Source organism: Engystomops pustulosus, chromosome 4 (genome assembly GCF_040894005.1).
Source record: "Engystomops pustulosus chromosome 4, aEngPut4.maternal, whole genome shotgun sequence".
NCBI classification, from domain to species: Eukaryota; Metazoa; Chordata; class Amphibia; order Anura; family Leptodactylidae; genus Engystomops; species Engystomops pustulosus.
In genome coordinates, this window is record NC_092414.1 from 34,002,262 (window position 1) to 34,029,287 (window position 27,026).

General features: G+C 43.2%; 1 long non-coding RNA gene across 1 annotated transcript in view; it reads left to right on the top strand.

Annotated features, from left to right (window-relative positions):
- The first annotated feature begins 8,943 nt into the window (after positions 1–8,943).
- Positions 8,944–27,026, top strand: part of LOC140128926 (uncharacterized) — a 48,940-nt gene continuing 30,857 nt past the window's right edge. The window contains exons 1-2 of the long non-coding RNA XR_011855192.1: positions 8,944–9,016; positions 9,233–9,328. This is a non-coding gene — a long non-coding RNA (uncharacterized lncRNA). The remainder of the gene's footprint in view (positions 9,017–9,232; positions 9,329–27,026) is intronic.

Here is a 27,026-nt window from a genome sequence, read left to right on the forward strand (position 1 = left end):
CGTTGTTGCTGGCTGTTAATCACTGAGGTAGGTAAGACCCCTAACTTTGCAGTTTGAGTCCACTCAATACTACTGATTAGCCAAAGCAGGTCATGTGACCTAAAGAGACATTTGGGCAAATGGAGGTGCTGAAGACTAGAAGTTCTGAAACGACATAGTAACCTTTCCATAGTTTATTTAAGGTACCTCAGCCCAGGCTTCCACAGATTTTTCTAGACCTTCTAGAAAACTCTTTCAATGTTAACATTATCGTCTAAGCTTAAAAGGAATGTGTCAGGGCATTTTGGACACTTAACCGGGGTTTAGCACTCCAAATATTTCACCACTGTTGCTTTACAAAATAAACACTTACCATATGTACTTGTGTATTAGCTGACCCGAGTATAAGCCGAGACCCCTAATTTTACTACCAAAAACTGGGAAAACCTATTGACTTGAGTATAAGCTGAGGGTGTAGTATTCAGCCAGCCAGCCCCCTGTAACATACAGCCAGCCCCCTGTAGTATACAGCCAGCTCCATATAGTATACAGCCAGCCCCCTGTAGTATACAGCCAGCCCCATGTAGTATACAGCCAGCCAGCCCCCTGTAGTATACAGCCAGCCCCATGTAGTATACAGCCAGCTAGCTCTCTGTAGTATACAGCCAGCTAGCTCTCTGTAGTAAACAGCCAGCCAGCCCACTGTAGTATACAGCCAGCACCATGTAGTATACAGCCAGCCAGCCCCCTTCAATATACAGCCAGCCCCCTGTAGCATACAGCCAACCCCCTGTAGTATACAGCCAGCCCAATGTATACAGCCAGCCCCATGTAGTATACAGAAAGCTAGCACCCTGTAGTATACATCCAGCCAGCTCCATGTAGTATACAGCTAGTCCCATATAGTATACAGCCAGCCCCCTGTATGCCAAGCACATAAAAAATAAATAAACTTAATACTCACCCTGCGGCGATACTCACCTCAAATTTTTTGTGCTGAAAAACTTGCCTTATACATGACTATATACGGGCACCGGAGGGTGAGTATTAAGTTTTTTTTTTTATTGACTTGTGTATAAGCTGAGGAGAGGTTTTTCAGCACATTTTTGTGCTGAAAAACTTGGCTTATACACGAGTATATACAGTATATTGCTCTGGAATTGCTTCTTCCTGCTCAGTGAAGCCATTGTAGTAGGCCCTAGCTGCAGTCCAGATACAATGTACATCTTCGGCTACATTGAAGCAATGGGAGCAACCCAAAATGATCTGTTTGACTTTACTGAACTCTGCCCTAGGTGTTTTATTTTCAAAACTTCCCCAAATTGGACCCCCATTTAGTAATTTAGTACAATAAACAACTGGTCATATGGGGCCCAGGGGTTGTTTACTCCCCTAAATTGTCCTTATAAGTTCCCATTAAAAGATATTCCCCACTACAGGAAATGTGATAAATTTATGATAACAAATGATGAGACCAGTTTACATCGCTGTTAGGTCTTCAATTCTTTCCTTCAGTTATTTTGAGCCATAATCAGGAGTGGTAGAACACATAGAACAGGTGCAAGTATTTTCCTTTTATTTTACCGCTGTGGAGTTGCTGGAAAGACTTACACCTGTTCTGTGTGTTGGACCAGTCCTGGTTTTGGTTAAACATAACTGAAGAAAAAAACTGAAGACCAAACTGAGATGTGAACTAGCCCATAGATCCCAGAGCATGAGAACAGAAGTCCCGGAGTCGTCTTTGATCAGGACTGGGGAACATTCAGAATTCAACAAAGTTTCTTGGGGTCCCTTTTGAATTATGTCAAGTTTTTGACAAGTTTCTAATATGGATGACATCATTCACATTTTATCCATGCAGGATGGTAACATACTTAGATATATTTAGCTACATGACGTAAGCTGTGCTATTTTTCACATAGTTGTATCAATTTCTCAACGAAACTTTACAGCTAAGAACAATGATGATCCATGTCAAAAATTTCGCAAGGCAGCAAATTCACTTTTTTTTGGATCCAAGGATCGAGCTACTTTCCATCTACATATTTTTACTTCACATTTGTTTCCAGAGGAAAACACTTAAAATAGAGTATGTTATACAACCTTTATTCTAAAAAAGAGTATGAGGATGTCAAGTACATTCCCTTCAGTGTGACATAAATTAAGAAAAGATTTCCCCCAAAAAATGCTATGAGATATATCGCCCTAGGCTTTGCAGCTAGAACAGAGACAAGATTGTTTTAATCCAGGTAATATATTTTATCCATAGTCTCAGTGATTAATATTGAATCATAAATTATTTATTAATACACACGCAGAGAGGAAATCCTGCAAATGTTGCTATAAAATAATAAAAAAATTGTATTACATTTATCCAACATTTTAAAAAATTTAACTCTGGTACATCAGACTCCAGGCCCCACACGTTTCTCCAATCACAGCCAAAGCTTCTTTTTTGGTAGGGTGGTATAAAGTGTCCCACTTATATCTTCTGGTCTAGAGTTAGGGGTGTCCCAACACCCCAATATGCAGAATAAGTAATGCTAAAAGTGTACAATATGGAATCAGGTCTCCCATAAAAAAACTGGAGGAATGAATCATGTCTAAGACCAAGATGGAAACATTAACAAGAAAATATTCAGTTAATAAATTGTAGTTAATAAACTCAAATCAACTAATAATTTTGATCTTGATTTGGTAAAAGGTAGCTGGGAGAATGCAGTGTAATCTGCTGGCAGCATGTTATAGAGAAGGAGTGTCCTATCTACAGGCAACACAATGGGGCTCATTTACTAAGGGCCCTGCGGACCGCAATTTAATTGGAGATTCCGTTTTGCGCCACTGTGACCAGTATTTAAAAAGTTTTTTGGTACACGCGATCGGATTTTGGAACAATCGCACCGACTTTCATGTGACGCAAATCGGGGGGCGGGCCGTCAGATGATCCAATGGATTCGGACAAACCGCGGGATTTAACTTAAAAATTGTGTCGCAAGCCATGCACTTACATGCCCCGGGAAGAAGAAGGAGAACTCCCCCGGACCTGAACGGGGAAGCGACACATGCAGGATATCAGGCGCACAATCTTCATGAATTGCGGCAGAGTTCATCCTCGTCGGACAGTCCGGATCGGGGGTTGTGCAGGGACCGGGTAAGTAAATGTGCCCCAATATAGGGCAAAGTGAACTGATCTGATTATACAAAATGTCTAAAAGAAGCGTGTATTAGAGCAGGAATTAATCAGTTTGTACATAGTGCCTTATCTGCAGGCAGCATGTTATAGAACAGAAGAGGCTGAATATAGCGTAGATGATGTCCTATCTGCAGGCAGCATGTTATAGAGCAAAAGAAGCTGAGAAAATTGTTCATAATGTCTTATCTGCAGGGAACATGTTATAGAGCAGGAGGAGCTGAGTAGATTGTATATAGTGTTCTATCTGCATGCAGCATGTGTAACATTCCCACCGGAGCCTAGCCTTTTCTTGGTGCCCGGAGGCAGCCGGGGCCCAGAATACCGGAGTGGCTGGTGGTCACGCTGTGGTCACGGTGCGTGGTATGGGGGCCGGAGGGCTGTCCTACAGCCTGACAGGTCTCCAGCAGGTGGTGTGTGCAAGAAAAATGGAGGGAGAGGCTGATATACTGGTTCTCCCTAGGGCAACCCCTTTATGTACTGAAGGGGAAATGGAGAGTGGTCCTCAGGAATAGTGCACCAGCCTGGTAGTAAATGCAGGCTGGGATGGAGCTGTGTCCAGTTGTGGATGCTGCAGCTCTTGTCCTGGAATTAGCTGAGTGTCAGTGCTGATGGTGCACAGACACTATCCCTCTCTTCACTCTGTGACAGGATGTGCTCTCAGGTAAGAGCTTGTGCTCTAAGTTCTTTCTAGAACCGACTGCCTTAGCCCCTCCTTGTCCAGGGGTTTTGTTAACCTGGTCAGCTGGTAGCTCACTTTCCAATCACACTCCAGTATACATGGTGGCAGTTTGTTCCTAAATGGAAAAGCATGTTATAGAGCAGAAGGTTTTGAGTAATTGTACATAATGGAGCTCATTTACTAGGGGTCCGAATCGCGCACTTTTGTCTGGTTTCCTGACGATTTTCGATTTGCGCCGAATTGCCCTGGGATTTTGGCGCACGTGATCGGATTTTGGCGCATCGGCGCCGGCTTTCACGCAACAGAAATCAGGGGGCGTGGCCGTCGGACGGATTCGGAAAAAAAGCAGAATTTAAAAAAGAATTTGTGCCGCAAGATCAGTACTTACATGCACCGGGAAGAAGCAGGTGAATTCTGGCGGACCTCGGCGCAGCAGTGACACCTGGTGGATATCGGGCGCATGTACCTTAGTGAATCCCGGCAGACCCGAAACATCGTCGGACAACGTGCCACGGGATTGCGACTGGACCGGGTAAGTAAATCTGCCCCATTGTCTTATCTGCTGGCAGCATGATATAGAGTAAAAAGAGCTTGGCACATTGTACATAGTGTCCTAACTGCAGACGGCATAGTTTAAAGCAGGAGCAACTGTGGAGATTACATATAATGTCCTATCTGCAGGAAGTATGGTATAGAGCAGGAGGAGCTGATCACATTGTATATAGTGTACTTTTGGCAGGAAGCATATTGTAGAGCAGGAGAAACTTACAGATTGTAGATAGTGTCCTATCTGCAAGCAGCATGTTATAGAATTGAGTAGATTGTTATATTGTCTGCAGGAGATGCTGCGCTGATCAATACTTTTATTATGCTTAGAAACTTTAGTTAAAGTGGTTGTTTAGCAACTAATTGATAAAGTTTGTGCCAAAAAGTTATACATTTTGACAATACAATTTATGTATCAATTCTTCACAGTTTTCTAGATCTCTGCTTGCTGTCATTCAACAGGAAGCTTCATTGTTTATTTCTTGTGGTTATAAAACAATCCATGGCCATGTGATGTCACACAGGTGCACTGGTAATCAGAGCTGTGTGTTATAATGCGCTGTGTACCTGTGTGACATCACATGATCATGGATTGGTTCTTATCCACAGGTAAAAAGAACAATGAAGATTCCTGTTGAATGATAGCAAGATCACAGATCTAGAATATTGCGAGGAACGGATGGAATTGTATAGCTTTTCATCACACAGACAATATTATCACCTATTTGCTGAAAATGGACAATTCCTTTAAGCTAGGACGGTCTCCGAACTGTGAATTTCAGTTATTTCTGGATATAAATACATTGAGAGCTGTCAATTAATGTTAGGACCACCCCTAGGACCAGCAAGATCACAGATCTAGAATATTGCAATGAATGGATGGAATTGTATAGCTTTTCATCACATAGACAATATTATCACCTATTTGCTGAAAGTGAACAATTCCTTTAAGCTAGAATGTGCTCCATCCTGTGACTTTCAGTTATTTCTGTATACATATACATGGAGAGCTGTCAATCACTAATAGGACCACCTGTAGGACCACCTCCGTGACTCAATGGGGCAGATTTACTTACCCAGTCCTGTCGCAATCCAGTGGCGCATTCTCCGTAGAGAATTTGGGTCTTCCGGCGACTCACTAAGGTAGTGCGCCGGAGTTCATCATCCTATCCTGGGTGCAGGTAAGTGCGTATCAAACGACACGCTTTTTTAAAAAAATACTGCGTTTTTTCTGAATCCGTCGGGTTTTCTGACGGCCACGCCCCCGATTGCCGTAGCATGCATGCCGGCGCCGATGCGCCACAATCCGACCTAGGGCAATTCGCCGCAAACGGTAATTTTCGGGAGACCCGACGAAACAGAGCGATTGGGGCCCTTAGTAAATGACCCCCACTGACTGTTTTAAAACACAGAAACATCAGGTATACAGGCAATGTGCACCTAGATATATATCTACTTCCAAGTAATCTTTTGATCTAGGAGTAGGTAAACATATGAACCTATTAAAAATTTAAAAATTAAACTTAGACTGAAAGCTTCAATCTTAACAGAAGCAAAAAAGATTGGACTCGTGTGATAGATGCAGGGGAGCACCTGGAAGCCATCCTGCCCCGAGCGCTAAAAACCTTGGCTTCGAAATCTAATCTGTAACTACAAATATACAAAATATGCAGATAATTTGCATACATTATAATATATTTATGGTGTATAAAAGATCGATTCGATCCGAGGAAACCAAGCAGATTACAATTATTCCTCTTTAAGTATCGCACACGAATGCTGAAGTTAATCAACCTGGAATTAGGTGTCATTTTCCCATGGCAGGACCTATATTGTTCCCTTAAATTTTTAATAAGGGGGATTAATGAGCAGACAAGGGTCTGGAGAATAGTTTCATTATAGTGCTTAAAGGCACAGTGAAGAAGGGGCCGCTCCGCCTTGGCCCAGCATTTCTCACACGTATTTATCATTATTTCCGTTACATTGTAAATGTAGGTCACATCACTTATCTCCCAAATAAGCAAATATTACAGAAAGCGTCGCTATTGCATATCATCTCAGAAAAAAAATGTCAACGCTTAAGGCAAGACGGAGAGTGATTTTTCATGTTTTATGAAAATGTGTGCTGAACGCAACAAATATTATTAGATGATTAGGATTTGACATAACTATATATTTTCAAATTGAAAATATTGTTCATGTTTTTTTGGCAATCGCGATCATATTTCACTCATATCGTTTGTATGCTTTTTTTTTGTCAATGTACAATTAAAAAAAGACAAAAAAGCGCCAGGTGAATGATTAATGAAAGTGCCTAAAAGAAGGTAGTTTGGTGTCAGATCAAGGATTTCATATACTTTTAAATGCTGTAGGTTATGAGAAAAAAATGTAAAGGAGTTACCGGTATGCAGGATTTTATAAAGAGGGCTTATTCTCAATGCGAAACACACTGCAGGGTAAAGTAAGTAGATCAGTCCATGCTCTATTTAGGTGCTCCCTTTTAATTAATGGGGGGCCAAATCTTCAGTTATTATGTTAGGCCCATAAACAGAGCGTAGGGGCACATTTACTAAGGGCTCTGCGCCAGTTTTCTGTGGGACTTTGAAAGTTCTTTCTAGTGTAAACTGCTTGCACAGGTAATTAAGAAGTGTCTGAACCACAAATTTGTCGCACATGACCGTTTTGTGGTGCAGCTGCACTAGGCATCATGCGACACAGATTAGGGGGCGTTCTGGTGCGCCGGAGTTATCATGCAAAGTCTGGCGTACGTCCTATGTTAAAGGTGCACCACAAAAAAGATGGTGAACTCTAGGGAAACGATTTGCCCTGAATTGCCCTGGGTTTTTGGTGCACACGATCGGATTGTGGCTTGCATGCGGCACAAATCGGGGGGCGTGGACGTCGGACATCCCGACTGATTCAGACAAACCACGGAATTTTAAAACAAAATTGTGTCGCAAGATCAGCACTCACATACACCGGGAAGAAGAAGGTGAACTCCAGTGGACCTCAGTGGGGGAAGTGACACGTGCAGGAAATTGGACGCACGATCTTAGTGAATCACGGCAGCTCCAAATCCTCGTCAGACATTCCGAATCGGAGGCGTCAATGGGACGGGTAAGTAAATATGCCCTATTGTGTTTAGTGATGAGCAGATCTGCCCAATATTGCAGTGTTCAGTCTCTTCACTCCTACTACATATTGCTCTACTATATTATATTATTGCAGTATATGTTGAACTGACTGCTAATCTGTAGTCTGAGCACTGTTACAGATCGCAGGTTGACAGACTTCTGGTACAGACTCTAAGAACAGGTAGCAGCTCCCCAATGACGATAAAAGAAGCAACAATTTAAGGCAAAATGGTGGCTAGCTACTCAAATTAATGAAACAAAATAAGATCTTTTCAGGAAAAATCTTTTTTAGAGGTAAAGAGGGGGCTATATGCCAATTTCTAGGATCCAAAATGAATCTTTTGAAAAATTCTGCGAAGTATCAACGGAGCACATCTTGGATGATTCACTACACACTTTTCACTGTAGCCATCCTTGACAAGGTATTTTCATATTTCCCAGAATCTCATAGTGGAGGATTAATGGCTATAAGTCATGCTTGTATGACAGCATTAAAGGGGGTTCAACTGTTTTTAAAATCCTGTATGCAAGCTGAGGAGGGATTATTTTTTTTAAAAAAACTATACTCACCTTCTCTGTCACTCCCGGCGTTCCGCAACGCCATGGCCTGTCACCTTGGCCGGCCAAAAACTGAACTCAGTGCAGCTTCCACGCCCCTTTAAACAAACAGGAGCATGGACTGGAGAGAGGAAGGAGGTGAGTAGAGCTTTGTTCTTTTAAAAATTCCTTCCCAGCCCGCCTGCAGAGTCGGGCAACCCTTTTAATTGGCAAAGTGCCTGTAACCTTTGAGCCATAGGTAGGTGTGCCTCTACATGACAGATTACATGCACCTCCGCCTATGATCTTCATAAGTATTGATGCTATTTGGTCTCTCCCGGTACGCTTCTCGCCCATCACTGGCTGTATTTACAGTTTGTACCGCTCTAGGCCAGAGTGAATTAATACATTGTAAATTATTAATTGTGTATCCTGCCAGCTCATTCCTCACTGCCAACATGCATCCCCGAATAACTTTGACATTATAAATGGGAAACTGACACTAAAAAATTTTTTTTTTTTTCTACAGCAACCAAGACACGGCTGCTTAAAGGGGTGTTCCCATTTCACAAAGTTAATATTATTGCTTGCTTAATGAAAAGTTATACAATTTTCCAATATACTTTTCATATACTATATCAATTCCTCACAGTTTTGTAGATCTCTGCTTGCTGTCATTCAATATAAAACTTTGTAAACTTTTTGGGGATATAAATCTGTCCATGGTCATGTGATGTCACACAGGTGTACAGCTCATTATAACACAGAGCTCTGAATACTCTCTGTAATATAAACGAGCTGTGCACCGGTGTCACCATGGACAGGTTGGACATCTCCGCGCACGCGCAGTGCCCCACTCCTCCTTCCTCCTATGTGTGAGCACTGCGCATGCACGGGGAGACACGGACGCCTCCGGATCTCCATGGAAATCATCTCGGTTGTCCATAGGTGTGTATTTAAATCTCAAGCAGACGTATGCATTGTACTAAGTCCTGATTAGATTTCCATGGTATAGTGATTTTGGATTGTTTATATATCCTTGGAGCAATTGCGGCATCAGTTAATTTGTAAGGGTCTTATTATCTTAAGGATCTTATTCCTCCTTGTTTCTTACAAGGTAGGTATATTCTTTTTCCTTATTTTCCTCTTTTTTTTCTCCTTGAGGTTGGCGACCTCAAGCTCCACCCCCTGCATCGTACATCAAGTGGCACCCACATATCATGTATAGGAAGGTTCTCTGAAGGGGGAGATGACAATGAGGTAAGCAAATATGCATTATACACAAATCTACGGGCCTTGGTGTAAACTGATGAATGATTCTGAGGAAGTGAAATACAGAAGTGCTAAAAAACAAAAACAAACTTTGTGCCGGTGAAAATTGATCACGTGAGTGCAGTGCTGTGAGGCATGCATAAATGAATCCTAAATTCCAAAGTGAGTGCCTATCATAAATAATGGTGATTGTACCGGCGTGGTAGAAATGTATATTGGTGGTAGTGTGAATTTTATAAATGCTAGTGCAATGTGAGAAATAGATGATCCTGTGTATTTGAGGGAAAACCCCTTTAATTTCCTTGACTATCACTTTTTACCTCTATTTTTAACAATCAATGCCGCATCATCCACTACTCACAAATTAGACTTGCGGGTGAAATTTTCTGGATGAACCAAAAATACTCTCTAACCTTTATAGGAGAATTTAATGTGACTTTCTCTAAAATTTTGAATGCTTGTGACCAACTGTTCATTGTTTCATTACGTTCTGCTCAACTAAGTGCAAAATCTCACTCATGCTGTATGTAAATAGCCACTTATACCCACTTGTATAGTATCTCTTTTACTGAATCTAGAAAATGGGACCGAAAATAGGTTGTCCCAAGTTTGATCGCCATCCACTAACCACAGGATAGAAGGTAACAATAAAACCCAACTGCTGGGACCCCCAAATTTCCTGAGAACTGGAGTCCCTTTTTCACTAATTGTTGGAGCAGCAGGTCAGCATTTTTCATGCTGCCCCATTTAATACTATGGGAACATTAGCATTTGCAGACCACAGCTCTCAGCTATCTCCAGCAACATCATTGATAGTGAATGAGTGTGTAGAGCAGCATGGTCACTACAGCCTTGCAGCGCTGGGGACCTGGGTTAAAGTCCCAGGTCCACATCTGCAAAGAGTTGTTCTTTCAGTGTTTGCGTGGGTTTCCTCCGGTTTCCTCCTACACTCCAAAACAAACTAGTTGATTGATTAGATTGTGAGCCCCATTGGAGTCAGCGTCTGATTTAGTAAGTTGTGTGCAGAGCTGCGCAATCTGTGTGTGCTATATAAATAAAGGAATGATTGTTATTATTATTATTATTATTACTATTATTATTATTGTTGGAGATACCCAAGCACCGTGCTCAGCAATTTCTGACACTCTCATAGTATTGAGTGGAGCAGCAGAACGCATAATGAACCTGTCACTCCATCAATTAGTATGAACAGGATTCCCATTCTCATGAATGTGGAGGTACATTATTGTTATGTTCTGGGGGGTCACCGGAATCATACCTCACATTGTTATACCCTATCCTGTCGTTAGGGGAGAAAAATCAAGCTTGGGACAACCCCTTTAAGACAACTTATAATCATGGGTGTTGATTTTTGCTCTCAGTCTCCAATAACTTCGATGCTACCCGGTCAAGCATTCATACTTATCACTATAGGAGAAGGGCGTAACTACATTAAAAAAATTGCATCCTGATATGTCATAAGTAGAGATGAGCGAGTATACTCGTCCGAGCTTGATACTCATTCGGGTATTAGCATACTCGAAACGGCTCGTTGCTCGGAGAAGTATCTTGCCAGCTCGAGATCAAGCATTTACTTAACGAAACACAGTGAAGAACAGTGAAGAATATATTGCAGATGTTTCTGAACATCTGCTAACTTATCCGAAGACACGAGTGCCGAACGGTGTTCTTCACAATAGTATGCGAAGAACAATATGTGTGAAGAACACATTGCAGATGTATGAAAACATCTGCAATGTGTTCTTCACACATATTGTTCTTCACATACTATTGTGAAGAACACCGTTCGGCACACGTTTCTTCCGATTAGTTAGCAGATGTACGAAACATCTGCAATGTGTTCTTCACTGTGTTCTTTCAGTGAAAACATCTGCAGACATCTGCAATGTGTTCTTCTTTAGTGTTCTTTCAATGTGTTCTTTCATACAAGCATACGATACAAGCACTCGAGCATCGGGAAAAGTTCGCCCCGAGAAACGAGCACTCGAGCATTTTAGTGCTCGCTCATCTCTAGTCATAAGCCTTGAAATCGTAATTATTTTAGGATTGCTCCATTCTCTCAGTTATTGACTTGGATCCTGTTGACTATAATAAAGACTGTACTACCAGCGAGCTTCCGATCACACTGATAAAATTTGTTTGTACAATTTGTCAATTAAAATGATCAATCCACAGAGATCCAAAACCCCAAACAACCAGATAATAAGTTATTTTACAATCTCGGCTGTCCCAAGCGAAGTCTCGTTCTATGCAAATCTTGCTGGTCACAGCATGAAACGGCATCATAATCCAGGCTCAACAAAAGAGTACGATCTGTAACATCTGGATTATTGCCTAAATAACGAGACTTTTTATTTAAGGAAAGACAAATAACAATATAACATTTTTTAAGTTGTAATATTAAAAATGCATTAACCCAGTTTCAAGAAATTTTTGTCTTTTTGATTAAAGAAAATCTACCATCAAAATCCTTCATGATAAACCAGGGACACTTACTCATAGACCCAATCACCGTGACTGTGTCTTCCCGCTGATTGCTGCCGGCGGCTTCAAAAAGATGGCGGCACATGGGTGCCGCCATCTTGCCATGGAACGGCGCTCCCCGTGACATCATCGGGGAGCGGCGATCCGTCACCATGACAGCCTCGGGTATTACAAAGACCTGAGGCTCTCTCGTTTTAACCCATTCATTACAATGTGCTAATAGCACATTGTAAAGAATGAGGAGGAAAATCTCCATATACTGCCATACTGTAGTATGGCAGTATATGATAGGATTGATCAGACAACCAAGGGTTAAAGTACCCTAAGGAGTCTGAAAGAAGTCCTAAAATGATAGCAATGAAAACACCATCAAAAGTTTCAAAAAAATTACACCACCCACAGCTCCGTACACCAAAGTATGAAAAAGTTATTGGGGCCAGAAGATGGCAAAATCAAAAAATTTGTACAGGAGGTTTTTTGTAAAAGTATGAAGACATTATAAAACCTATACAAATTTGATATCCCCGTAATCGTACCGACCCAAAGAATAAAGTAGACATGTGATTTGTGGCGCACAGTGAAAGCTGTAAAATCCAAGCCCACAAGAAAATGTTGCAAGTGCGCTTTTTCATCATTTTCGCCGCATTTGGATTTTTTTCCTGCTTCCCTGTACAAGGCATGGAGAATTAAATACAATCACTATGAAGTGGAATTTGTTACGCAGAAAATAAGCCATCACAGAGCTCTTTATGTTGGAAAAAAAAAAAGTTATAGATTTTTGAAGGTGGGGAGTTAAAAATGGAAGTGAAAAAAACGAAAAAGGGCTAGGTCGTTAAGGGGTTAACTGGCAGCCTAACTTTCCAATTTACAGTCATAGTAAGATTTCAAATCTGTGATTTCGAGAATATTTCCTCTTTACAGCATCACAAACACTTTCACGTCTGCCAAGAAGCCTGATTGCCCTTGAGGAGGGTACAGAATAATGCTGAGAATCTCCATTGGTAATTGTTTCAACACTGCAGCTGTAATTGCTCACCAGTTTATCACTGAACAGCATAAGGATATGTTTCTTCATGTAATGCCTCAATATTGGATCGAATACCCACTCTGCAGTGACCAAACCTCTCATTAGCAGAAAGAATCAAAAGACTAGACTACCTGCACTGTGGAACATTTTGTGTAGACAGAGCAAAAGTGGTCCACAGTACATTTTAGTAATGAAAGTAAGTTTTATTTATTTGGGTCTGATGGGAAACATTATGTTCATTGTCAAACTGGGGAAAGACCTAGACGTGTGTAAAGTGATAGGTGGTGGATGAAGTGACATGGTTTCGGGAATGTTTTCTGCAGCAGGAGCTTTACCTCTCATAAAGCTATATGGCAAAGTGAGTGTAAGGCTACATTCACACTGCCATTGCCCGCCCGCCCGTACCGTAGCGGGCAACGGCAGTGTACGGGGAGAGGAGGAGGAGGTGAGCACAGCTCACCCCCGCCCCTCTCCATAGGAAGTTATGGTGCACGGCGCCGTACTACGGAGAAAGATAGGACATATCCTATCTTTTTCCGGGGTACGGAGCGGTACGGTGCCGCATGTGTGCTGCACCCTACCGCTCCCGTAGGGCGCCGTGTGCCCATTGCCGTCTATGGGGGACGTATATCGGCCGTATATACGTCGGCCGTATATACGCCCCCCATACGGTAGTGTGGATGTAGCCTAAGTGTGTATCAGAAACTTCTTCAACAACACATGGTTCCTTCCTTAGGTTCTTCACTCAATCAGCCAAAAATTTTCATGCAGGACAATGCCCCCTATCACACAGCAGAGCATATAAAGCAGTTTCTTGAAACAGTAAATAGTGATATGAACAGCCTAGAGTCCAGATCTAAACCCAATAGAACCCCTCTTGGAAATCCTTGGTGACAAAGTTTTGGCCAAGAAACCTAAAACAGTCACAGAACTGTAGAAGAGACTAGAAGAAGAGTGGTCCAAAATCCCAGCAGAGCCACATATAAGAGACTAGTAATGTGCTGTAGGCTGTACACTTCCTGCTTTGGAAATTTTTAAAATTCTATTCTACTTGCATGGTGCACCCCTACCATCAAATGTTGATCAATGGAGATTACATTATTTCTGAATACTCATTGATTATACATTGTCCTCTAATTCTGATCTACAGTGTTTGTATTTTTTTTTAAAAGGAAACCATCATAATGCACGATCCTTGCAACGTCCTAGCCTAGACTTTGCTAACAAATTAAGAATACCAATAGCCGCACCCACCTCTCTTGTAACAGATCCCTATGCTGTTTAAACGATAAATACCAACAAAAAGCATACAAGACCAAAGTTCATACTCCAAGTACCATAAAGTAATTCAAAATATAAATCTTTATTAATACATATAGAAAATCAAAAATTGGACATTAAAAACACACACGTTAAAATCCACACAAACAAACAACATGGTGGTGGTTAGAGATGAGCGAGCACTAAAATGCTCGAGTGCTCGTTATTCGAGACGAACTTTTCCAGATGCTCGAGTGCTCGTCTCGAATAACGAGCCCCATTGAAGTCAATGGGAGACTCGAGCATTTTTCAAAGGGACCATGGTTCGGGAATAAAATGTGTTATTTAATTGAAAAAGAATGTCTTCTGATAAGTTAGCAGATGTATGCAAACATCTGCAATCTATTCTTCACTGTTCTGCGCGTATATTATCTCCCGACAAGTTAGCAGATGTGAAGAACAGTGAAGAATAGGATCATTTAAGTGAAAAACACAGTGAAGAATAGATTGCAGATGTTCGGCACATCTGCTTACTTGTCGGGAGATACGCTGTCTCCGTGCCCCGCTGTCTCCGTGCCCCGCTGTCTCCGTGCCCCGCTGTCTCTGTGCCCCGCTGTCTCCGTGCCCCGCTGTCTCCGTGCCCCGCTGTCTCTGTGCCCCGCTGTCTCTGTGCCCCGCTGTCTCTGTGCCCCGCTGTCTCCGTGCCCCGCTGTCTCTGTGCCCCGCTGTCTCCGTGCCCCGCTGTCTCCGTGCCCCGCTCTCTCCGTGCCCCGCTCTCTCCGTGCCCCGCTCTCTCCGTGCCCCGCTCTCTCCGTGCCCCGCTCTCTCCGTGCCCCGCTGTCTCCGTGCCCCGCTGTCTCCGTGCCCCGATGTCTCCGTGCCGCTGCCTGATGTCTCCGTGCCACTCCGTGCCGCTGCCTGATGTCTCCGTGCTGCTGCCCCATGTCTTCGTGCTGCTCCCCGGTGTCTCTGTGCTGCTCCCCGGTGTCTCTGTGCTGCTCCCCGGTGTCTCTGTGCTGCTCCTCGTTGTCTCTGTCCTGCTCACCGTGTTCTGCAATGTGTTCTTCACACATATATATTGTTCTTCACATACTATTTTGTTCGCACCGTTCCGCGCGTATCTTCCGACAAGTAAGCAGATGTGCCGAACATCTGTAATCTATTCTTCACTGTGTTCTTTACTGTGTTTTTCACTTAAATGATCCTGTGTTCACTGTTTTTATTCTATTCTTCATTGTTCTTCACTGTGTTTTTTTAATTAAATGCTCGATCTCGAGCAGGGGAAATACTCGTCCGAGCAACGAGCCGTCTCGAGTACCTTAATGCTCGAACGAGCATCAAGCTCGGACGAGCATGTTCGCTCATCTCTAGTGGTGGTCAATCTATTATCCGTAGTACAAAATATCAAGTCATGTAAACATACCAAATGAATCAATATATTTAGATAGGGGCTGTGCTGAGCACACAATTATAGAGTCCACCCAGGTAATACCACAAGTGTCAAGGAAAAAAATACCTGTGCCTCAAGTGAATAAGCCCCAGACCACCACCACAGCACCCCGACGCGCGTTTCGCCGTCGCTTCCTCAAGGGGGTGTGCTGTGGCACGGCGGGGGGAGGATATATCTACCCTCACACACATGACCAGTTGACCATTGTAAGCCAACGAGAGGGTGTCTTACCTAAGATATATTAAATAGGCAGGTGTCTGTTAATGGCGCATCGCTGCGGTCGTCAGGCACACCACCGGAAGACAGGCCGAAGTTCCGGAAAATGGGTGGCGCGCAATCATGCGCGTCATCACAAACCGGAAGTTCGGGCCCGTCGCCGAAATCCGAGCATGCGCCGGAGAGATGCGCAACACCCGCCCATCTTAGGTGCTGGCAAAGAGTGTGGGCAGCGGAACACACCGTAAGGACTAGAGGTAAGTATGCCACAAAAAACAAGAAGATGTTAAAATACATGCAGGGAACAGCAAAATCATCACATCCAATGTATATGGAGGACCACTTTAATTATGTATGTAATTACGTGATTAGTGTGAACAAATGGCTGGTTATACATTTATAGAGGACATGTACTATTGATTATTTATTAATTACTCATGTGCATATCAAAAGTGAAGTGAAGAAGCAAAAAAACACACAAAAGACAATACATTGTCCTCTAATTCTGATCTCCAGTGTATGTATTTTTTTTAAAAGGAAACCATCATAATGCACGATCCTTGCAACGTCCTAGCCTAGACTTTGCTAACAAATTAATCACTGCTAAATTTTTGTTGGAGTACTGTTTGTCTATCTATCTATACATATTATCAGGATTGGTGGCAGTGGATCCTCTGCACCACCGCGGACGATGACGTAAGCCCACACCTGGGACCACTGCAAAGCAGGTTGGACTTGTTGCGGCGTGGTACCACCACGTCGTTCCACGGGTACGACTTTGTCCGCGGTGACGGCCAAGGTGTAGTATAGAACCGTAAGGCAAACTCGTGGTCGGGGACAGGCAGGAAGTCGGGACAGGCAGCAAAGGATCAGAGTCGGGGACGTAGCAAGAGGTCTCAACAGGCAGTACGGGATCGGAGTCAGGAACGGAATTGAGGTCACAATGGGAAATCAGGATAATCGCAGAGGGCTTGGAATACATCTTTCTCTCAGGCATAGAAGCACAAAGATCCGACAGGGGACATTGGAAGGGGCTGGAATTTACCAGGGCAGGCAGTTGGCCAGCGCCAATTAGCGGCACAATGGCCCTATAAATTTTACAGAGCTGGCACGCATGCCCCAGGACAGAGGAGCAGGCGCGCCAGAGCGCGGACATCATGGAGACTGCCGCTGGAGCCAGGGCAGGTGAGTTAGGACCTGGGGAATACAGAGGTAAACAGGTGAGCCTGCAACTCGGGAGAGGGTTCGCAGGGGCTCTCGTAACATACATACAACTCTATCTATACATTGTTTGGAAATGACTACATTACGTAAGTCTTTCACTCGTATCATTAATGTAACCCTCAATTTTCCATTTCATCCAATGAACATCCTAAACACCCTGAAGCTCTCTTTATAAAACCTTGTTTTCCTCTTCCTCTCGACATTACGTGTCTAAATATTCTCATAACCTGGGTGTCACATAATACATAATTATAAGGAGCCGCGTTTGCTCGCAGCACTGTTTGACATAATGTAAGCAGATGTTTATTTATATGTCATCGGAAGAACGTATTGAAGGTGGCAATTGATAATTAACTCATGGATTATCGAGAGTCTTGTTTTGAAAGAGTCTTGATAGCTGTGAAATGTTGCCAGAGATGTTAGAAATGCTCGTAGCTATGACACATTTTCCTGATGGAATCAATTCCCTAGGTTCGAAGTATCTGTGAAAAATATTACATATATTTTTTTTCAAAAAACTTAGCACATAGAAATGAAAAGAAATCAACATTCCCTCCACAGTTTTAAGGAACGGTAGCTGGATCATGGAAATGGGAATGATTGTACCATGTTGCCTATGACCTTCCATGATAGCTAAAGGAGGTGTGGCCTGTCATAAAAATCGGAGTTTATAAGGACATTGTTATAAGGCAGTGATGGCAAACCTTTTAGATGCTGAGTGCCCAAACCACATATTTTTCTCAAAGTGGCGATGCGACAATTTAAGCAGTAACTTATTACTCCCTGCTCTGTCACAGGTTTAAATTGTGTAGGTACCTGAGGACACAAATACAGTACAATGAAGGAGAAGATGTTTGAATTATCATTGTAGCTTCCTTTTAGGGTTCTGGGCTGCAAGAGGCCTTGAGTCCTGTCTGGTGAACTCTGCGTTGGGGTGATGGCACAGGTACCCATAGAGAGGACTCTGAGTACCACCATAGGTTGCCCCCACTGTTATAAGGTATGAAGAGGTAGCACTGACCACCTGGACCCTGTTGCCCACTGCGGGCCCAAAGGAACAGGGTACCTTAACAAAAATCTATGGAGAGGGGTAGAAGGAAAACCTCCTTAGGAACGGCTGCAGGCTAGAAAGAGTTTTGATCTATAATTCCAGTGCTCAATTCAAAGTAACACTGCTCAGTACTGCTCTATAATGTTCTCCATGCTTCTGCTGCTTCTAATGGTGCAGACCAACAAGACATGAGAGCAGCATCTCCTCTTCTCTGTGAGATGTTTATGAGCAACATCATAGATGCTAATTTTCATCAACTAATTCAGTGGAAATTGAGTATCAGAGAAGAGCTACTGAGGACAAATGATGATTTATGAAAGAAACATGTAAAATAAAAGTCAGAGGTAGTAATATTCTCTATGGACAAACTTGACTGCTTATTCACTATTTATTAAAGGCCACCTGAAAAGGGGTTTTCAGTAATATATGGTATAATCATTTAACAGCCATGCGCCAGATTTAACATGCAAAGTCTGTCATACGCCCTATGTTAAACTGCACCACAAAAATGTTGGTGAACTCTGTTGGGTTTGATGATTTCTGGCGCATGATCTTAATGAATCTGTCGCACCCATCATTATACACGGGCAGAGCACCTTTAATGCAGTTTCCCACATTCTTACCCCATTGTGCCCCATTGTTTCACTTTTTAAAAATGTATTAAAGCACAATAAAACCGTGACGACACAGTGAAAGTCGTAACAATTGAGCCCACAAGAAAGTGACGCAAATGCGTTTTCTTGCCAATTTTACTATATTTGCCATTTTTTTCACGCTTCCCAGTAAACGGTCTAGAATAATAAATAACTTGTAATGGAAGGACACCAACAAGGACAGTAAACCCTCGTATCGAGACCCCCAATCTGTCCCTAACTACTTATTGGGTCCCCCCTAAACGGAGGCAAGATAGCAGTTTGACCAGCAAGGAGTCAAAGCAACACTGGAGACTTATAGGGAACTCAGCCCTGCCACAGGTGGAAGGAGCAACAATTACAGGTCTATAGTGTTAACTCTTGCAAGACAGAATCAGTAAGAGGAGTGGCAGACATCAGGTCAGACAGCCATAGAACCTAATTCAGACTGCAGGATGATGAAAACACAGTGGGGGTCATTTACTAAGGGCCCGATTTGCGTTTTCCCGACGTGTTACCCGAATATTTCCAATTTGCGCCGTTTTTTCCTGAATTGCCCCGGGATTTTGGCGCATGCGATCGGATTGTGGTGCATCGGTGCCGGCATGCACGTGACGGAAATCTGGGGGCGTGGCCAAATGAAAACCCGACGGATTCCGGAAAACCAACGCGTTTTTTTGTAAAAAAAAGTGTCGCTGGACACGCACTTACCTTCACCCAGCAATGGATCGTGGACTCCGACGGACCTCGGCGGACTTCAGCACAGCAGTGACACCTGGTGGACGTTGGAGGAACCCGCGAATGGACGGGGTAAGTAAATCTGCCCCAGTGTCTCCTAATCCTACCAGCACGGATAGAGGAGAAGGCAGGCGCAGACGTGACATGATGTCACTGAGAAGTAAAATTTGTAACGCAGAAAATAGCACTGTACACGGAAAGTTGTAGATTTAGGAAGGTGGGGATCAAAACATTTTATGAAAAAACACTGCATCCTTAAGGGGTTTATTATCTCAAGGTGGATTTGTTGTTACTGGGTTACAGCTTAATGTAAAAATGTTATAATTTCTTATATTCATTTATTTATTTGATATATCTGTATAAAATAATAATAAGAACAAATAATAATTAATAATACATCCTAATAATCATAATAATAAATAATAATCATAATAACAAATAATAATAATCATAATAAATAATAATATAAGAACAAATAATAATAAATAATAATAATATAATAACAAATAATAATAATAAATATTATAATAAGAACAAATAATAATAACTAATAATAAATAAACAATAATAATAATTAATAATAATAAAAACATAAGAATAGTAGTAATAATAATAATTTAAGTAACATAAGTTAATGAATAGAGATGAGCGAGCACTAAAATGCTCGAGTGCTCGTTATTCGAGACGAACTTTTCCAGATGCTCGAGTGCTCGTCTCGAATAACGAGCCCCATTGAAGTCAATGGGAGACTCGAGCATTTTTCAAAGGGACCATGGTTCGGGAATAAAATGTGTTATTTAATTGAAAAAGAATGTCTTCTGATAAGTTAGCAGATGTATGCAAACATCTGCAATCTATTCTTCACTGTTCCGCGCGTATATTATCTCCCGACAAGTTAGCAGATGTGAAGAACAGTGAAGAATAGGATCATTTAAGTGAAAAACACAGTGAAGAATAGATTGCAGATGTTCGGCACATCTGCTTACTTGTCGGGAGATACGCTGTCTCCGTGCCCCGCTGTCTCCGTGCCCCGCTGTCTCCGTGCCCCGCTGTCTCTGTGCCCCGCTGTCTCCGTGCCCCGCTGTCTCCGTGCCCCGCTGTCTCTGTGCCCCGCTGTCTCCGTGCCCCGCTGTCTCCGTGCCCCGCTGTCTCTGTGCCCCGCTGTCTCCGTGCCCCGCTGTCTCCGTGCCCCGATGTCTCCGTGCCCCGCTGTCTCCGTGCCCCGCTCTCTCCGTGCCCCGCTCTCTCCGTGCCCCGATGTCTCCGTGCCCAGCTGTCTCCGTGCCCCGCTGTCTCCGTGCCCCGCTGTCTCCGTGCCCCGCTGTCTCCGTGCCCCGCTGTCTCCGTGCCCCGCTGTCTCTGTGCCCAGCTGTCTCCGTGCCCCGCTCTCTCCGTGCCCCGCTCTCTCCGTGCCCCGCTCTCTCCGTGCCCCGCTCTCTCCGTGCCCCGCTCTCTCCGTGCCCCGCTCTCTCCGTGCCCCGCTCTCTCCGTGCCCCGATGTCTCCGTGCCCCGCTGTCTCCGTGCCCCGATGTCTCCGTGCCGCTGCCTGATGTCTCCGTGCCACTCCGTGCCGCTGCCTGATGTCTCCGTGCTGCTGCCCCATGTCTTCGTGCTGCTCCCCGGTGTCTCTGTGCTGCTCCCCGGTGTCTCTGTGCTGCTCCTCGTTGTCTCTGTCCTGCTCCTCGTTGTCTCTGTCCTGCTCACCGTGTTCTGCAATGTGTTCTTCACACATATATATTGTTCTTCACATACTATTTTGTTCGCACCGTTCCGCGCGTATCTTCCGACAAGTAAGCAGATGTGCCGAACATCTGTAATCTATTCTTCACTGTGTTCTTTACTGTGTTTTTCACTTAAATGATCCTGTGTTCACTGTTTTTATTCTATTCTTCATTGTTCTTCACTGTGTTTTTTTAATTAAATGCTCGATCTCGAGCAGGGGAAATACTCGTCCGAGCAACGAGCCGTCTCGAGTACCTTAATGCTCGAACGAGCATCAAGCTCGGACGAGCATGTTCGCTCATCTCTATTAATGAAATGTATAAAAGAATAATATTTTTTGCTTTTTTGCTTTCTGGTTTTACGTTATGAAATTGCAATGTAAAAGAAAAATATAATGAAATATTGAAACGTGCTAATGCATTCAGAGGTGCAAATTACAGAAGACAGGCGGAGAATATAGTCCAATAGGTTAATAGGCAGATTCTAAAACCTGACTGCTTCTTCGCTTTCGTTATGGAGCAATGTGCTGTAAAATGTAGAAATGTAAAAGAAGAAATAAATAAAACGTAAATCCCGGGCAGCGGTTGAATTATACAACAAAGACATTTAGAATGCAATTTTCCACACGTCCCTCTTAGATTATTGTAAAGATCTATGAATCAAACTGACTCTATTAACACCATCCAGTATGTGAGTGATTTACTACTCTCTCTCTTTCGGCATCCACGTCAAATGTAAGAAATTTGTTTATTAAGTTTCATACATTTGATGCAAATCTCTCCGGCAGATAGGATTACATCAGCCCAGACCTGGCAGTTTATTTGATGCGCAAGGAAACAAGGAAGATGATACCAAGACATGCAGAAATTGATCGGTCCATTAAAACACAAGCTCCGGGTAACCCCTTCCTTGCTGCAGTGCAGAACGTTCATTTTATATAGACTGTAGACAAGGGGGGGTGTAGTCACTGGCGTAAAAATATGATGTTACATAAAATATATATACTATAATATGTTTTTATTTTTGTATGTTTTTTAAATAAAAAGCGTCAGTTATAAAGGATACATTCTCTATCTCCACCTACTGGCCAGTGGGGATATTACAGCTAATATTAAAGCATTCACTGCCCCACAGTCTAGATTAGATTTCAACATTTCACAAAACCTCCCTTGGGGTATTACCCCGGTGGCCTGGAAGAATTAAGAAGTTATTAGCCACCACTCACTGCTATCACTTCTTTCTTATTTCACAGTTTCTTTAACCGTTTACAGTCAGATTGGTGAAGCAGTAAGAGCTAATAATGCACGAAGACTCCTTGGACCAGTTTCAGTTACACCAAAAAAAAGAGTTCTATAATATTATAGTCCTGTCAATACAAAACCGAACAACATCAAAAGTATTCAGGTCCAACAAATCAATACTTTATTAGGAAATCACATTAAAATACATAACAGTTATGGTTAAAAATGTCAAGAATAGAACTCCAACAAGACTATACTGCCATCTGACCTAAGTATTACCAAAGAGTATAATTCGAAATATATCAGTGCATAGTGCGTGTAAACTTTTTAATGGGAAAACATTACTAGGAATGAACTTATTGATATCTCATAAAAGCAAAATATGCAACACAATGGGGGTCATTTACTAAGGGCCCGATTCGCATTTTCCCGACGTGTTACCCGAATATTTCCGATTTGCGCCGATTTTCCCTGTATTGACCCGGGATTTTGGCGCACGCGATCGGATTGTGGCGCATTGATGCCGGCATGCACGCGACGGAAATCAGAGGGGGCGTGGCCGAACGAAAACCTGATGGATTCGGAAAAACCGCCGCATTTAAAAAAAAAAGTGTTGCGGAACTTGCACTTACCTTCACCAGGTATAGGCCGGTGAACTTCAGGGCATTCCAGCGGGCCTCGAGGAACTTCAGCGCAGCAGCGTCACCTGGTGGACGTCGGAAGGAACTACCTTAGTGAATCCTGGCCGGACCCGAATCCACCGCAGAGAGTGCGCCGCTGGATCGCGAATGGACCGGGTAAGTAAATCTGCCCCAATGTCCATGTTTTAGTTATGCCTAGTATATACAATCAAATAGAAGCTGATTGCTCAAACCCATTTAAATTACTCCTGGATACAAGGCCGTGGTCAATATTCCCCGTCAATGTAAAACCAGTAACTGCATCTATTGTATATACTATGATTTGGTATAGGACTCGTTGTAAAGATGTTGTCTTGTAGAAAAGACAGAAATAAGTTACGAACCCTCTGACCTGTCATCATTCTCATTCTAATGGTGCCCATCCTTCTGACAAGTCTCTTCTTCTTGTTCCCTGAAAAAAATAAAGTTACACTCAATCATTGGTTGAGACCAGCGTCGGATTAAGACTGCCATATACCCTGGGCTATATGAATATTATAGCCCCACAAGTCTGGAATACGCATCCTATATCAGGACTTGATGACACGTTCTAGATGTGTCCCTTCTGTCCGCTTTCAATCTGCGGTTTCAGGTCCTTCAAAGGTCCTGAAATGGTTCTTGTGTATATGTGTATTGAAAGCAGAAGCAGGAACACATATATGAGGATTCCCTGTATGAAGGCCTTTCTCAGTATGGGTGGCCATGGACCCCCTAGAAGGCTTTGGCCCCCGGTTTCACCTAATCCACTATAATTCACTACTGACCTGGGTCGTCAGGTTTGAAAGCCAAACAGTTTTTGCTCTTGGTTCTATTACTGTATTATATTAGCCAATAAGCAGCAGCACTGTGAGACATGAGGGCCCAAGCCCAAAGATGACAGGTGCACACTTCCTCCAAGGCTTGACTCCAGCCATTATCAATCCACAAAGAAAATGATCCACGGAAGCAGACCTCCAAATTGTAAGAAGGTAATTCATTCACCCATAGTCAGATGTACCATGCAACTTTTCTGCTCCCCCATGGAGCCATTATCAAGTGATTATACACGGTTACAAACTGGGTGCAAATACCCACTGAGGTCACTTACGACAATGCTAGAAGTGTAATTGAATACATGCCAATTCCTTTTATAAGGAATGTATAATAAAGCTGAAAGGACATCGATCATCAGATCAAGGATTGCAAACCAAGCACACTGACAGGATCTGCTTTTCTTTTCGCTTCTCATGCCCTTGATTTTAAGAAAAAAGTGCTTTAAAAATTATGCTAATGAGCCTGATGGCCTCCAGGCTCCATTGGATCCTGGAGCCCCTTAGGCTCATTTTGCCTTAAAAAAAAAAAAAACAGGGCATAAGAAGCTAAAAAAAAGAGCAGATCCTGCCAGAGGGGGCACACACCAGTATGTCAGTGTGCTTGGTTTACAATACTTTATCCTGGTGTTAGATGCCCTTTAAGGTGAAGTGTAAAGCGGTCATAGTGCCTTAAAAAAAAGTGTCTCAATAAAGTTCATACCATATTAAATCTTATGATAGGATATCACTCACCACCTCCTTGGAGCCATGAGCCACATTACATCAGCGTAACTAAACAACGTAGACTCTGACCTGCCATCCTGGAAGCGACCCCCAGCTACTTTGCACGGTACATCAGAGAGGAACCCCTCTCCTATAGGTAAGGATTATTGCTGACCAGTGAAGCATCAGATCAGCAGCCAAGACCATGAACAGACATCACTGTCTGCTAGATGTAGCAAAGTCTCCATCGTAATGCGGGGCAATTACCCACAACAGCTGAGCAACAGTTAATAAAAATATATACAAAAGCTTGATAAAAGACTAAGGCTATAAATCTATACGAGGGGGTACGAGAGAACCACAGATGTTCCAACCGGCAACGGGACACCACACACTGTGGCACATTTACTGCACTGTCCGACCAGAATGCACTCTTCTGCAATCGTGCACCCGATATCTCACATGTGTCGCTTCCCCGCTCAGGTCCGCCGGAGTTCACCTTCTTCTTCCTGGTGCATGTAAGTGCTTGATCTTGCGACAAAATTTGAAAGTTAAGTCCCGAGCTCAAGCCGAATCAGTCGGATCGTCCGACAGCCCGTCCCCCGATTTATGTCACATGAAAGCCGGCTCAGCCGCGCCACAATCCGATCACGTGCGACAAAATCCCCAGTTAAATACCTGTCTCACCGGCGCAAATCCCGAAAGCGATGGAAAATCCAACCAAAGTGAGGCCACGGACCATTAGTAAATAAGCCCCAATCAGTTGTACTCTGGTGCACTGTGTGATGTAGCTGAAATGGTGTATTGTACATCTGACTATGGGTGAACAAATCGCCTTCTTGAAATTTGGAGTGCTGCTTTCATGGATATTTTTCTTTGTGTATTACATTGACTCAATAAATGTCAGAAAAAAAGGTGTTTTTAATACAGTTCCTATTTTGCTGAAGAATGAAACTTGTGTAGACCAATCACATTACGTATGAAAAATGAAAACTTAGGCATGACTAAGACGTACTCTCAAGGTTATAATACGGATGCGATCCCAAGACCATTGTCAGACTGTAGGTTTCCCATGGAGCTATGAAAGGAACACAATACTATGGCCTTGTATTTCACATACTTATCATGTGCCGTACGGCGTGACCTGTGAATATCTCTCAAAAAATAGCATTCTACCTCTAAACGATCTATAGCTACTAGACCTTGTACAGATGTAGGACGCCAGAAAGCCGTTCTTTGTCATTGTGTACTGGTGTAAATCAAGGAATTTGCCGACTGTCCTTGCAGAACAAAGAAAAATTGAAAAAAATAATACAGAAATGTTGCATTTGAAATACAACATACAATAGTTTGAATCGTAACAAGTTGAGTCCTACAAAAAATGTTCTGTACTGTATGGCAGGAGGGTCCACGCTTTTGAGAATAGAAACTATTTAAAACGTAACTGTAAATAATTTATAGGTTACAGCCCACAATAATTACATCTTTATGGATGGCTGGTGACTGAGATGCCAAAAAGTTTTTGAAAAATCCTAGGAAAAATGAAATGTCTTATGGATTTCAGTCTATGTCATGAGCAACGTTCAAAGAGAATGCGATGCATTAAAAAAAGCACCAAAGTTTCGATGATTTGAAAAAAATATACTTTACTGATAATTTCTTATTTACTGTTTATATAATTCTTACATACTGTAGCTAGCCAGGCCCCCAGTTTATAGCTAGCCAGTCCCATGCCCCCCAGTATATAGGTAGCTAGCCCTCACTCCCCTGTATATAGCTAGCCAGCCCCATGCCCCCAGTATATAGGTAGCTAGCCCTCACTCCCCAGTATATAGCTAGCCAGCCCCATGCCGCCCAGTATATAGGTAGCTATCCCTCACCCCCCAGTATATAGATATTCAGCCCGTCCATGCCATTTAGTATATACTCAACCAGCCCCTGCCCTCCGGTATATAGCTATTCAGCCAGCCCAAGCCCCCAGGGTATAGTCAGCCAGCCCCTAGTATATAGCTGACCCGTGCCCCTAGCATCTAGCCAGCCAACCGATGCCTGTCAGTATATACTCAGCCAGCCCCTGCCCTCCGGTATATAGCCATCCAGCCAGCCCATGCCTTCTAATATATAACCAGCCCAAGCCCCCAGGGTATAGTCAGCCAGCCCCTAGTATATAGCTGACCCGTGCCCCTAGCATCTAGCCAGCCAACCGATACCTGTCAGTATATACTCAGCCAGCCCCTGCCCTCCGGTATACAGCCATTCAGCAAGCCCAAGCCCCCAGGGTATAGTCAGCCAGCCCCTAGTATATAGCTGACCCGTGCCCCTAGCATCTACCCAGCCAACCAATGCCAGTCAGTATATAGCCAACCCCTGTCCCCATTATATAGCAAGCCCTTCACCAGCACATAAAAAAAACCAAAACTCAATA